At 44.5% G+C, this 15,110-nt stretch overlaps 1 protein-coding gene across 1 annotated transcript in view; it reads right to left on the bottom strand.

The window, feature by feature from the left end:
* LOC126162891 (leucine-rich repeat-containing protein 10-like) overlaps positions 1-1,808 on the bottom strand; it is a 150,080-nt gene extending 148,272 nt beyond the window's left edge. The window contains exon 1 of the mRNA XM_049919695.1: positions 1,671-1,808. The gene's annotated coding sequence lies outside the window, so the exon portion shown is untranslated. The remainder of the gene's footprint in view (positions 1-1,670) is intronic.
* Between the last annotated feature and the right edge of the window lie 13,302 nt (positions 1,809-15,110).

Genomic DNA, 15,110 nt, shown 5'->3' with positions numbered 1-15,110 from the left:
AGGTGGAAATGGGGAGACTGATGGTAGTAAAAAGGAGGGGGCGTCATTTATCCGTTCTCGCCTAGGGTAACAAAACAACTAGCAACGGCCTTGCTTTTCGGATCCCTTGCCTAGTAGTAAATTGTTTGTATCACACGATAATCGTACTTTAAATAACCAGCATTTACGACGTACATGTTATCGTAAGTGCAGAAGAGAATCATTGTCGCAAAAAGTCCGAAGAGGTTATTCAGCTTTCGTTTGACGAATAATTTCTCTCCGTCATAAAAGTGAGTTTTCTTACTCTTGTCTTAAATAAGAAAGAAGAATACGGTTACTAGAGTTTTCAGTTTTTACCACTAGTCCAATTACCGATTACCGATAAGCAGAACCGATGGTTATCTGCCGCTGCATTCCACAGCCTATGTCACACGACAAAACATTGCCACAAAATGGTTGGGAAAGCCCGATTGTGTTTAGCTGTGGAAGCTGGGAACCTAACAATGCGACATACGGCATTTATGAATGGGTTAAGCATTAAAACACGATAACTTTACAAGAATGTGTTGAAACATGCCGACAAATGTACTTGTGCCACACAATGATTTAACTTAAAATTAGCGAAAGGACGGGATCGCAAACACAACACTAAGTGAGCTACATTTTCAATAACCTCAACTTCGTGGCTCTTATGATCGTCTGGTTGCTTCGCCTGTCGGCCTACGTCATTTGGCGCGAACGATTTTTAGGCGAACTGTATGAACAACGGGAAGAAAACGGTGTAACTCGACAATGTAGTGGCCGAAGTTCGTAATGATACATAGCAGGCCAGAGTGGAACAGAACATAAAAATAATACTCTTGCAGAAAATAGCAGAAATGTCGTTTAATATAAGTGCGATGGTTAAATTCATTAAACGTTCGAAAATACAATCAATTTTATGTCAATGGCATATTATTTTCTGTGACTTAAAAAAAAAACTGGACAAGCATTAGCACATTCTCCTAAACAGTATTATTATTTTCGCCGGCCGCGGTAGTCTAGCGGTTCTGGCGCTGCAGTCCGGAACCGCGGGATTGCTACGGTCGCAGGTTCGAATCCTGCCTCGGGCATGGGTGTGTGTGATGTCCTTAGGTTAGTTAGGTTTAAGTAGTTCTAAGTTCTAGGGGACTTATGACCTAAGATGTTGAGTCCCATAGTGCTCAGAGCCATTTGAACCATTTTATTATTATTTTCGTTTCAAAACTACTAACGGTTAATTTTTGTTCCGCTAAACGGGGCAAAGCGGCCGTGTACAGAATGTGCTATATGGATAAACCATCTCTGGCTCTAAGGAATGTAAAATGTGGGACGGCTTCTCAGTGGCAAGACGATCTCAATGGCAGGAAAAAATACAATTTTCAAAAATATCCTCGCCGTAAACACTTTCACTGAAACCGTACCCTCTCCGGAGAGATATCAAGGACAATATAACGAAGGTTCCCTAAGAAGATTGCAAATCCAGTCTAAAATCTCGATTACTGCTACGACAAACATGAAACAATTATCCTTAATGGCATAGCTAAAATTGCTGGAAAGCAAGTAGAATACTCATTAAGTGTCTCTTAGTGCAGTGGACCACTAAACGACGTAAAACTGATTCTTAGAAGAAATGAACAAACAAATCTCCCGAGCGGTTAGACTAAACTTACCTTTTTTTCCGCAAGACGAAATCGGCACCTCTTTCAAATTGTATCCGTAACCACTGTCGCTATCAACTCTTTCTTTGATTAATCATCGTGAACCACAGCTCATAACATCTGAATCTGTCGTCGCCTTGGCATATTTCCCACAAGGTAGTCGGCTAGGGGGGGAGGGGGGGGGGGCACGCCGCCTGCCCCTCTCCATCGCCGTTTACACCTCTCCGTCGTGAGTCCAGTGGTTGCCAAAACCTCCCGACTGCACCGCCCTAGGATAAATATAGTGTCGGCGCCATTACATTTCCGATCTAGACAACCACTGGTAAGAAACAGAAGACAGCGTATCCTAACTACCATTCCACAACATTTCACATTTTGACGGCAATATTTTTTACTCATTACCATTCTGGGAACCGAGTTGCAGACTGTATCGTCATTAAGAACTACCCCCGACTTCGACGTTCTATCAGACTGTGTTGTGTGCAAAACAGCAAATACTTAGCATTACAACAATATAACGCTTCCTACCTCATTCATTTGCACAACATGAAACGAAGTTGAATAACACTTGTGGTTGTAGTGTAGTTGAAGCAGTTCTGTTGCTGTTTTGTTTCTTGATGAGTCTCGGGTAACAAGCTCACTTGTTCCACTCCCCACCACCCACCCCCCACTTCCCAGAATATAGAGTGCAAAGTTTTTAGTTATGTGCTGTAGCATACCGGATGTTGCCAGAAATAGGGAGCAAAGTATTAAGCTATTCCATAAGATACCTCTTTCCTCGGACATAATTGCAGACGCATGGGAAATAAAAGGGCATGCACAAAAATTTGTGGAAAAACGCATGTGCGCATGGGTGTTCCTGTGTCCACACATTGCCTGATTGCGCAAGCAGCCTGCTGTGAATCCTCTTCTTTGCTTGGGAGATTGTGCTGCTGTTATTGTGTTGAAAAGTCGACAGAAAAAGAAAACGTAAAAGCGACTGTAGGTGAAGTACCTAAATACGGAGGTACAACAAATTCGAAGTGACAACAATGTTTGGTTGCAAATTTCAGCTGGTCACAGCGAGATTTTATTTTTCTACTTCGGCAAATGCTGCGATAAGGCTGTAAACAACATTTCGTTAGCTAGTAACTGGCGACATGTAATTAGTAGTTTGAACTATTTATTTCAGCCGTGCGGGATTATCCGAGCGGTCTAGGCGCTGCAGTCATGGACTGTGCGGCTGCTCCCGGCGGAGGTTCGAGTCCTCCCTCGGGCATGGGTGTGTGTGTTTGTCCTTAGGATAATTTAGGTTAAGTAGTGTGTAAGCTTAGGGACTGATGACCTTAGCAGTTAAGTCTCATAAGATTTCACACACATCTGAACATCTATTTATTTCACATTTCAGAAAAAAAAAAACAATTCAGTGACTATTCCTGAAACCGTGAAATACTTATGGGAGTTTCTTAGTCGTTAGGCGAAGTTTAATTATCTTTCGATGTGTCATTTGAATTTTATTTTATGAAAGTTTTTTACACAAGTGTAACTGAGAAATATTATATTTGAGGAGTAACTTTTCAAAACGCGATTAGACCACAAACAAAAATTTTACAGGAGGCGCAAAAAACATCTAGGCAAAGTTGTCGAGTAAATTAGGATTTGTGTATGAGAATTTATTAATCTTCAAGAAGTTAGAAGAATGGAATGAGTGAGACAAATCTCGCTCTTTACTTACAGGCGATGTTTCCAACCGCATTTTTGAAATCTATGAACTTTTCTCGTTTTGCACCAGCCGAATGGACATAATGTGTTTTGAAACCAATTTACATAATAAAAATACAAGAATCCAATCTTTGTATTTTGTTTACAGTTTACACCAATAAGACACAACACAAATGAAACAGGAACAAGTGTCCAGTTGTTGTTGTAAGAAAACAATTAAAATTAGTCATTTGATTGAATGGTTGCTTACTATAACTGTTTACTTATTGTTTTTGGAGCAGATTTACAAATGCTATATTCTTTAATCACTCACTCAAAATTAAAATTAAGCATGCCATTTTCAAGCATTGTTAAAGAGTACAACCGTATTTCTTATCGAGCTTGCAAATTATGATATACATTGTTTTTCTCAAAATTATCTAAAACTTTTGTAAGCAATTAAATTGAAATTATTAATAATTCTTTTCACTTAAGTTAATTAATTATTTTAAAATAATTGTAAAGTTGATTTTTATGGGATATTGAAAAGAAAATCATATATTGGACATCACTATCAAAAACGTCATTTCACTTTTCCCTTGTTTTAATTAAAGAATAATGTTGAAAATTTACTGTGTATTATTCATTCGAACTTTCTTCAAAGCATTTGATATCCTGTTTCCTCCTCCAAGCAATCACACTCTGACATCTTCAGCTTCGTCTTCCACATTGGCTACCACATAATCTTTGTGAAGTATGTCAACATAAAATCGTTGTTTCAGAAGGTCGAATAAATCCTTCTTTATATCTGATGTTATTCGATGTTCCAGACTTAACATTTGGGTGACGGATCTGATCTGTTGTTAGACCTTTTTTTAGCAAGGTCATATAACTTTTCTAAAGATTATCTAAATTACATGAGGGCTCCATCCTAAAAACAACATGGATTCTTTTCCCCTTCAGTTACTTTTTGATTTTAGCCCATTTCATGTCTCTTGTGCCCATTGGCTCCCTAAAATTTTGGCAGAGGTCCTCGAAGTTCAGAACATCCCAGTCTATTCCTAGTCTTTGAACATTCCCAGTTCTCTGATAAATCCTGTGAGATTGTTCAGGAGTTAGTATTTCAGATTGCTCCCGAAGGCTTTTTTCCACAGTACCAAAAAGTCGATATGCAGCTGAGTAGGAGTGACCACACACTGGAAACGTTATGCCATCTCCTTTACTGAGTCTGGAGATCTTCTTACGAGGGTTGTAACTTAAATAGTGGCAACTATTTATTCACAACCGATACAAAAGAGTTACATGTTTTTTGCATCTGTTACTGTCGTTCAAAGTAGCCACCAGCGTTGTGTACAACCCGTTGCCAGCGATGTGAAGGCTAGTATACTGTTAGCAGAGCTTGTTCTGTTGATGGTGCGAATGGGGCGGTCTACTGCCTGTCGAACCTCTGGAAAAGTACTGAAGCGAAACCCACGAAGCGGTTCCTTCATCTTCGGAATCAAATCAAAGTCACAAGGACTTAAGTCCGGGGTGTATGGTGAGTGGTACAGTACTTCCCAGTCCAATCGACAGAACAGAGCAGCCACAGCTTGCGCTGTATGCGTCCGCGCATTGCCGTGCAAAATGATGGGTGGGTGGCGCAGAAAGTGTCGCCGCTTATTTCGCAAATCTGGTCGCATGTGATGCTCCAAAAACGAACAGTAATACTGTGCATTGACGGTCTGTCATGGAGGAACGTATTGCGTTATGATAACACCATCACAGTCGTTCACGAGAATCACCATAACTTTCACCATACTGGAGCTCAGACACACTTTCGACTTTCGCGGCGACCCATAATGACGCCATTCGTTGGACTGGCGTTTCAGTTTTGGCTCGTACGAAGTGGCCCATGTCTCATCCAGTGTCACGATACGGCGTAAGAAAGCCTCTCCACCGCGCTCATAGCACTCCAAGTGCGTCTGAGCACCGTCGTAACTCATCCATTTCTGCATTTCAGTCATGCCATGTGGAACACATCGTGATGCAATTTTCGCATGCCCAGGCGTTCCTTCAGGATGCGAAGCACAGTCGTATGCGCTAATCCGGTTTCGTGGGCGAGCTCACGAATCGTATGGCATGTCCATTATAATTATCCGGGCTGTTATGCCGTGGTCGGTTGATGAATGCTGTGGTGATTCCCAACGTTTCGTCTCCGACTGCGGGAGACATCTTCAAGGGGGTCCGTAGCTTGATGGAAGATCCAACACACACACTGGCTCGCTACTGACTGCCGCTAAATTCCGTGTCCGCGCGCCCCCGCGCCGCGGCGTGACGTCACGTGTTTTGAAAACGTCAGTGCAATTGGCCGCTGTCCGTCGCCGTCGATCGCCGTTGCCATCACCCAGTAGTGGACGAGTGGTACACATCTTCTTTAACACCGGCATCCATATACCGTTTAATTTGACGCCCTCCTCCTTTCTGTTGAAATTATTTGGGTGTTTAGCGATTTCGATCGCCTCCCTGTAGAGCCTTTCGTAATATCCGCTCGTGGCCGCTAGTACTTGTGTCTCCTCGAAACGAATATTGTGGTTCCCTGACTGGAAAGCATGCTCCGCAACAGCTGATCGTTCTGTTTCTCCTCTTCTACAATTTCCCTTGTGCTCTTCCAAACGTTTAGAAACAGTTCTTTTAGTGGTACCCACATAAACATCACCACAGCTGCATGGGATCCTATACACTCCAGATTTTTCCAATGGTTTGCGAGCGTCCTTGGCAGGCCTAAGGTATTCCTGTATCTTCCTGGTGGGCTTGTAAATTACGGTAATATTCCGCTTCGTCAAGATCCTCCCTATTCTTTCCGTTACATTTTTAACAAACGGCAGGAAAACCTTAGATTTTGCAGTAGCCTGTACGTCAGTATGATTTCTGCGTGGCTGCCTCAACGCACGTTTTATTTCGGCGGACGAATATCCGTTCTTCGTTAGTGCATTGTGGAGATGTTCCATCTCAGCGTCGAGCAACTCAGGTTCACAAATATTTCTAGCTCTGTCCGCTAACGTCTTGATAACACCCCGCTTCTGTTGTGGGTGGTGGTTCGAATCCCGGTGCAAATAAAGGTCCGTGTGCGTGGGTTTGCGGTACACTGAGTGGCCCAATCTACCATTTTCGTTTCTAAACACAAGCACATCGAGGAAATGTAGTTTGCCGTCTACCTCCTCTTCCATAGTAAACTGAATTCTTGGGTTTATACTGTTCAGATGTTCGTGGAACCGGCTTAGTTCCTCCCTACCATGTCTCCACAACACAAACGTGTCATCCACGTATCGGAACCATACATTTGGTTTCTTGCTGGCAGTACCTAAGGCCTGTTCTTCGAATTTCTCCATAAAGAAGTTTGCAATTACGGGACTTAGGGGGCTTCCCATAGCCACGCCATCCGTTTGCTCATAGAACTGTTCATTCCACTTGAAGTATGTGGTCGTCAAACAACACTTAAACAGCTCTAAAATATCGGCAGGAAAAATTCGATCCAGCTGTTCCAATACATCATTAAGTGGAACCATGGTAAACAGCGATACCACATCGAAGCTGACCAATATGTCCTCCGGCTGGACCACTATGCCATTCAATCTGCTGATGAAATGTGTCGAATTCTTTATATAAGAGTCCGAACGGCCCACATGTGGTTTTAACAGCGTAGTCAAAAACTTGGCTAACGAGTAGGTGGGCGAACCAATGGCACTTAGTATCGGTCTTAACGGAACATTTTCTTTATGAATTTTGGGCAATCCATAAAGCCTCGGTGGTAGCGCAACCGAATTGCAGAGACCTTTCTGTACACTCTCTTCAATGGAGGACTTTTTTATTAACCGCGACACAGTTCTGAGAACGTTGTTAGTGGGGTCCTTATTCAGCTTCCTATATGCTTGCGGATCCAGTAGATCCGTAATTTTTCTCTGATAGTCGGCCACATCCATAACCACCGTTGCGCTTCCTTTGTCAGCTGGGAGAACCAAAATACTACCGTCGTCATTCAGGAATTTTAAAGCTCTTCTCTCACCCACAGTTATATTACTTTTCGGCGGTTTTGCATTGGCTAATATTCTCACTGTTTCTATACGGATTTCTTCAGCTGTTACAGAATCTACACTGCAAATTCCTGCTTCTACATTGGCTATAATTTCTTCCGTGGGCACAAAACGCGGACTAACAGCAAAATTTCCTCCCTTGGCAAGCACAGATGTCTCATCGTCAGATAACGAACGTTTGGATAAATTGATAACGGTCCGGGAAACGTCTAAATGCCGAACAGTCTGATTAGGTAGCAAATTATCAAACTTCTTCTTCTGTCTACTAGACGTCGTCAACATACGCTTCCCCATGGTATCATGCAGTAGTCTATCAATTTTATCCCAGTCACCGCTGCACAGTTCATTACTGATCGTAATATGGAGAGACATTAACTTACAGTTTGTGCTTGCCAAGTCCCGTCGGGTCTGCTGAATGCGCTCTCGTAGTAAGGCCTCCTCAGTCCGTTTGAAAATGCGTTGTGCCTTTCCCGAATAGAACAGTCGCTTTATCTTCAGAAACTTCGGTATAACGCCGACGGCTCTGCAACGGGACAGGAATGTGAGGGAACACAAAAGCTGCACTCTCTTCTTCTGGAGTCCTTCCAGGCGTCGCACTTCTCTTGACATTTCCTCCCCGTAGAGGCGTCTGATACTAAAATGTAAACTTTCACGGCCGGAAATATCATGTCCATTATAATTATCCGGGCTGTTATGCCGTGGTCGGTTGATGAATGCTGTGGTGATTCCCAACGTTTCGTCTCCGACTGCGGGAGACATCTTCAAGGGGGTCCGTAGCTTGATGGAAGATCCAACACACACACTGGCTCGCTACTGACTGCCGCTAAATTCCGTGTCCGCGCGCCCCCGCGCCGCGGCGTGACGTCACGTGTTTTGAAAACGTCAGTGCAATTGGCCGCTGTCCGTCGCCGTCGATCGCCGTTGCCATCACCCAGTAGTGGACGAGTGGTACACATCTTCTTTAACACCGGCATCCATATACCGTTTAATTTGACGCCCTCCTCCTTTCTGTTGAAATTATTTGGGTGTTTAGCGATTTCGATCGCCTCCCTGTAGAGCCTTTCGTAATATCCGCTCGTGGCCGCTAGTACTTGTGTCTCCTCGAAACGAATATTGTGGTTCCCTGACTGGAAAGCATGCTCCGCAACAGCTGATCGTTCTGTTTCTCCTCTTCTACAATTTCCCTTGTGCTCTTCCAAACGTTTAGAAACAGTTCTTTTAGTGGTACCCACATAAACATCACCACAGCTGCATGGGATCCTATACACTCCAGATTTTTCCAATGGTTTGCGAGCGTCCTTGGCAGGCCTAAGGTATTCCTGTATCTTCCTGGTGGGCTTGTAAATTACGGTAATATTCCGCTTCGTCAAGATCCTCCCTATTCTTTCCGTTACATTTTTAACAAACGGCAGGAAAACCTTAGATTTTGCAGTAGCCTGTACGTCAGTATGATTTCTGCGTGGCTGCCTCAACGCACGTTTTATTTCGGCGGACGAATATCCGTTCTTCGTTAGTGCATTGTGGAGATGTTCCATCTCAGCGTCGAGCAACTCAGGTTCACAAATATTTCTAGCTCTGTCCGCTAACGTCTTGATAACACCCCGCTTCTGTTGTGGGTGGTGGTTCGAATCCCGGTGCAAATAAAGGTCCGTGTGCGTGGGTTTGCGGTACACTGAGTGGCCCAATCTACCATTTTCGTTTCTAAACACAAGCACATCGAGGAAATGTAGTTTGCCGTCTACCTCCTCTTCCATAGTAAACTGAATTCTTGGGTTTATACTGTTCAGATGTTCGTGGAACCGGCTTAGTTCCTCCCTACCATGTCTCCACAACACAAACGTGTCATCCACGTATCGGAACCATACATTTGGTTTCTTGCTGGCAGTACCTAAGGCCTGTTCTTCGAATTTCTCCATAAAGAAGTTTGCAATTACGGGACTTAGGGGGCTTCCCATAGCCACGCCATCCGTTTGCTCATAGAACTGTTCATTCCACTTGAAGTATGTGGTCGTCAAACAACACTTAAACAGCTCTAAAATATCGGCAGGAAAAATTCGATCCAGCTGTTCCAATACATCATTAAGTGGAACCATGGTAAACAGCGATACCACATCGAAGCTGACCAATATGTCCTCCGGCTGGACCACTATGCCATTCAATCTGCTGATGAAATGTGTCGAATTCTTTATATAAGAGTCCGAACGGCCCACATGTGGTTTTAACAGCGTAGTCAAAAACTTGGCTAACGAGTAGGTGGGCGAACCAATGGCACTTAGTATCGGTCTTAACGGAACATTTTCTTTATGAATTTTGGGCAATCCATAAAGCCTCGGTGGTAGCGCAACCGAATTGCAGAGACCTTTCTGTACACTCTCTTCAATGGAGGACTTTTTTATTAACCGCGACACAGTTCTGAGAACGTTGTTAGTGGGGTCCTTATTCAGCTTCCTATATGCTTGCGGATCCAGTAGATCCGTAATTTTTCTCTGATAGTCAGCCACATCCATAACCACCGTTGCGCTTCCTTTGTCAGCTGGGAGAACCAAAATACTACCGTCGTCATTCAGGAATTTTAAAGCTCTTCTCTCACCCACAGTTATATTACTTTTCGGCGGTTTTGCATTGGCTAATATTCTCACTGTTTCTATACGGATTTCTTCAGCTGTTACAGAATCTACACTGCGAATTCCTGCTTCTACATTGGCTATAATTTCTTCCGTGGGCACAAAACGCGGACTAACAGCAAAATTTCCTCCCTTGGCAAGCACAGATGTCTCATCGTCAGATAACGAACGTTTGGATAAATTGATAACGGTCCGGGAAACGTCTAAATGCCGAACAGTCTGATTAGGTAGCAAATTATCAAACTTCTTCTTCTGTCTACTAGACGTCGTCAACATACGCTTCCCCATGGTATCATGCAGTAGTCTATCAATTTTATCCCAGTCACCGCTGCACAGTTTATTACTGATCGTAATATGGAGAGACATTAACTTACAGTTTGTGCTTGCCAAGTCCCGTCGGGTCTGCTGAATGCGCTCTCGTAGTAAGGCCTCCTCAGTCCGTTTGAAAATGCGTTGTGCCTTTCCCGAATAGAACAGTCGCTTTATCTTCAGAAACTTCGGTATAACGCCGACGGCTCTGCAACGGGACAGGAATGTGAGGGAACACAAAAGCTGCACTCTCTTCTTCTGGAGTCCTTCCAGGCGTCGCACTTCTCTTGACATTTCCTCCCCGTAGAGGCGTCTGATACTAAAATGTAAACTTTCACGGCCGGAAATATCATGTCCATTATAATTATCCGGGCTGTTATGCCGTGGTCGGTTGATGAATGCTGTGGTGATTCCCAACGTTTCGTCTCCGACTGCGGGAGACATCTTCAAGGGGGTCCGTAGCTTGATGGAAGATCCAACACACACACTGGCTCGCTACTGACTGCCGCTAAATTCCGTGTCCGCGCGCCCCCGCGCCGCGGCGTGACGTCACGTGTTTTGAAAACGTCAGTGCAATTGGCCGCTGTCCGTCGCCGTCGATCGCCGTTGCCATCACCCAGTAGTGGACGAGTGGTACACATCTTCTTTAACACCGGCATCCATATACCGTTTAATTTGACGCCCTCCTCCTTTCTGTTGAAATTATTTGGGTGTTTAGCGATTTCGATCGCCTCCCTGTAGAGCCTTTCGTAATATCCGCTCGTGGCCGCTAGTACTTGTGTCTCCTCGAAACGAATATTGTGGTTCCCTGACTGGAAAGCATGCTCCGCAACAGCTGATCGTTCTGTTTCTCCTCTTCTACAATTTCCCTTGTGCTCTTCCAAACGTTTAGAAACAGTTCTTTTAGTGGTACCCACATAAACATCACCACAGCTGCATGGGATCCTATACACTCCAGATTTTTCCAATGGTTTGCGAGCGTCCTTGGCAGGCCTAAGGTATTCCTGTATCTTCCTGGTGGGCTTGTAAATTACGGTAATATTCCGCTTCGTCAAGATCCTCCCTATTCTTTCCGTTACATTTTTAACAAACGGCAGGAAAACCTTAGATTTTGCAGTAGCCTGTACGTCAGTATGATTTCTGCGTGGCTGCCTCAACGCACGTTTTATTTCGGCGGACGAATATCCGTTCTTCGTTAGTGCATTGTGGAGATGTTCCATCTCAGCGTCGAGCAACTCAGGTTCACAAATATTTCTAGCTCTGTCCGCTAACGTCTTGATAACACCCCGCTTCTGTTGTGGGTGGTGGTTCGAATCCCGGTGCAAATAAAGGTCCGTGTGCGTGGGTTTGCGGTACACTGAGTGGCCCAATCTACCATTTTCGTTTCTAAACACAAGCACATCGAGGAAATGTAGTTTGCCGTCTACCTCCTCTTCCATAGTAAACTGAATTCTTGGGTTTATACTGTTCAGATGTTCGTGGAACCGGCTTAGTTCCTCCCTACCATGTCTCCACAACACAAACGTGTCATCCACGTATCGGAACCATACATTTGGTTTCTTGCTGGCAGTACCTAAGGCCTGTTCTTCGAATTTCTCCATAAAGAAGTTTGCAATTACGGGACTTAGGGGGCTTCCCATAGCCACGCCATCCGTTTGCTCATAGAACTGTTCATTCCACTTGAAGTATGTGGTCGTCAAACAACACTTAAACAGCTCTAAAATATCGGCAGGAAAAATTCGATCCAGCTGTTCCAATACATCATTAAGTGGAACCATGGTAAACAGCGATACCACATCGAAGCTGACCAATATGTCCTCCGGCTGGACCACTATGCCATTCAATCTGCTGATGAAATGTGTCGAATTCTTTATATAAGAGTCCGAACGGCCCACATGTGGTTTTAACAGCGTAGTCAAAAACTTGGCTAACGAGTAGGTGGGCGAACCAATGGCACTTAGTATCGGTCTTAACGGAACATTTTCTTTATGAATTTTGGGCAATCCATAAAGCCTCGGTGGTAGCGCAACCGAATTGCAGAGACCTTTCTGTACACTCTCTTCAATGGAGGACTTTTTTATTAACCGCGACACAGTTCTGAGAACGTTGTTAGTGGGGTCCTTATTCAGCTTCCTATATGCTTCCACAGCATTCATCAACCGACCACGGCATAACAGCCCGGATAATTATAATGGACATGATATTTCCGGCCGTGAAAGTTTACATTTTAGTATCAGACGCCTCTACGGGGAGGAAATGTCAAGAGAAGTGCGACGCCTGGAAGGACTCCAGAAGAAGAGAGTGCAGCTTTTGTGTTCCCTCACATTCCTGTCCCGTTGCAGAGCCGTCGGCGTTATACCGAAGTTTCTGAAGATAAAGCGACTGTTCTATTCGGGAAAGGCACAACGCATTTTCAAACGGACTGAGGAGGCCTTACTACGAGAGCGCATTCAGCAGACCCGACGGGACTTGGCAAGCACAAACTGTAAGTTAATGTCTCTCCATATTACGATCAGTAATAAACTGTGCAGCGGTGACTGGGATAAAATTGATAGACTACTGCATGATACCATGGGGAAGCGTATGTTGACGACGTCTAGTAGACAGAAGAAGAAGTTTGATAATTTGCTACCTAATCAGACTGTTCGGCATTTAGACGTTTCCCGGACCGTTATCAATTTATCCAAACGTTCGTTATCTGACGATGAGACATCTGTGCTTGCCAAGGGAGGAAATTTTGCTGTTAGTCCGCGTTTTGTGCCCACGGAAGAAATTATAGCCAATGTAGAAGCAGGAATTCGCAGTGTAGATTCTGTAACAGCTGAAGAAATCCGTATAGAAACAGTGAGAATATTAGCCAATGCAAAACCGCCGAAAAGTAATATAACTGTGGGTGAGAGAAGAGCTTTAAAATTCCTGAATGACGACGGTAGTATTTTGGTTCTCCCAGCTGACAAAGGAAGCGCAACGGTGGTTATGGATGTGGCCGACTATCAGAGAAAAATTACGGATCTACTTGTTCGTCATGATAGAAGTCAGGAGCGGAGGGCGTTGTAAAATGACAATTAATTGAGTGGAATGGACCCAATTTATTCTGGTAATGATGGTACAGGGGTGCCTACATAGGGCTGAGCAGCCCCAAGAGGGGTTGCCGTCTGTTCATCAGTGAGGCAGAGGCTAGAGGAGCGACTACTCGGGGCCGAGGTCAGAAGCTAAGAGAGCGCGGAGCTGTTTCCAAGCCGCCCTCGCCGCTCCCGGCCGCGTCCCCACGTGATCACACGATTAGTCTCTGATTGGAGGGTTGATTCCGCCAACGCGCCTTGCTAGTAGCGTACCCCCGTCAGCGCAACCAACCCGTGGGACTTGAGTCTAACCGAGGAGCACGTGGCAGGAATGTGCCGACCATGGTCTTCCGGCCAGCACCTTCCACCACAGTATGCCTAAGCCGGCTACGCCGAACATTGTGCATTGAAAATTTACTTAATAAAATTTTGTCGGCAATGATCCCTCTTGGGGGGTCTCATCCCTGCACATCCTTTCCCCTTCCGAAGAAGGCTCCCTGAATGAAAATGAATGAGCCTATTCTAGTTGATTATTCCATTTAAAAAAATATATGATCAATATGTGCAAACGTTACAAAGTGGCCTGAAGGGCCTGAAGGAAGGCTCTTGAATAACAAACTTGTGGTGCGACGGCAGTGAGGCGGCGCCATGCTGTGAGTGTGTGTCGGCGGTATCAGTGGTGGTGGGTACCCAGGCGATGATGAGGGGCACCGTAGTACAGCACACTGAAACACTCCACCCTCGTGGGGGTGAGAGAATGCTCCCAGGCCTAACAGTTCCAAGGGGGTTTTTCCCCGTAATATTACTTTGAGTTCTTAAATCTAGGATTACAATGGTAATTGCCCAAGTGGGTGAATGAGAACATTACAAAATGACAAAAATTTAAAGAGAAAACAAAATGACTTACATGAGGGTTAAAACTCGACAGTTAAATATTGATTCCATAGACTTTACATTGAAATACAAATCCATTACAAAATTAGTTCATTGACCTGACACCTAGACTACAACTTAATTCTAAGGGGGGGTCATGCCTGATCACATGCACCAAGGTTGGCAGGTAGTTTCAGGTGTGATATTCACCTTCAGGTTGTGGGGGTGGTACTACTTCTCGGAAGGAAGTGAAACATTTGCAAAACCCTCTTTTACAGAGTATCCAGGATACTATAATCAGAATCATTACAATGATTATTGCCGAACCAGCGCTGGGTAATACAACGGTGGTTAATCGCTTTGTTTGGTGCCAATCAGCAATATGTGAGGCCACTCGGTCAAGAGCAACTTGGTTATGTTCCTGGGTAAGGAGATGATTGATCGATTGGAGTAGATCTGAATCATTGGTAATCGGTAAATTCTTTAGCTTCTCATGGTGATGGAGTTTAAAAGAGAGTTCAGGAAGGTAAAAGGTAAATGTGGGAATGGTGACATGAAAGGCGGAGTGCAATTGAGCTGATATCCTCATAGAAGCAGCGTATACGTCACATCTTGAACTATTATACACTAGGCCACTATTACTCAGTGTTACCCGGTACGATTGAGTCTCTGACATTGAACGGTGACACACCAGGGTGGCGGTGACAGTCTGTGGGACAGCGAACAGAAAACTGTTGCCAACAGGCTGAATTATTGGTTGACGAAGTGAGACTAGAACACGAGGACATGAAGGTGTAGTAGTTTCAGCTAAAAACAGTGACATCTCGCACTCAG

Source organism: Schistocerca cancellata, chromosome 2 (assembly GCF_023864275.1).
Source record: "Schistocerca cancellata isolate TAMUIC-IGC-003103 chromosome 2, iqSchCanc2.1, whole genome shotgun sequence".
Lineage (NCBI taxonomy): Eukaryota > Metazoa > Arthropoda > Insecta > Orthoptera > Acrididae > Schistocerca > Schistocerca cancellata.
This window is presented reverse-complemented; position numbering and strand designations above follow the sequence as displayed.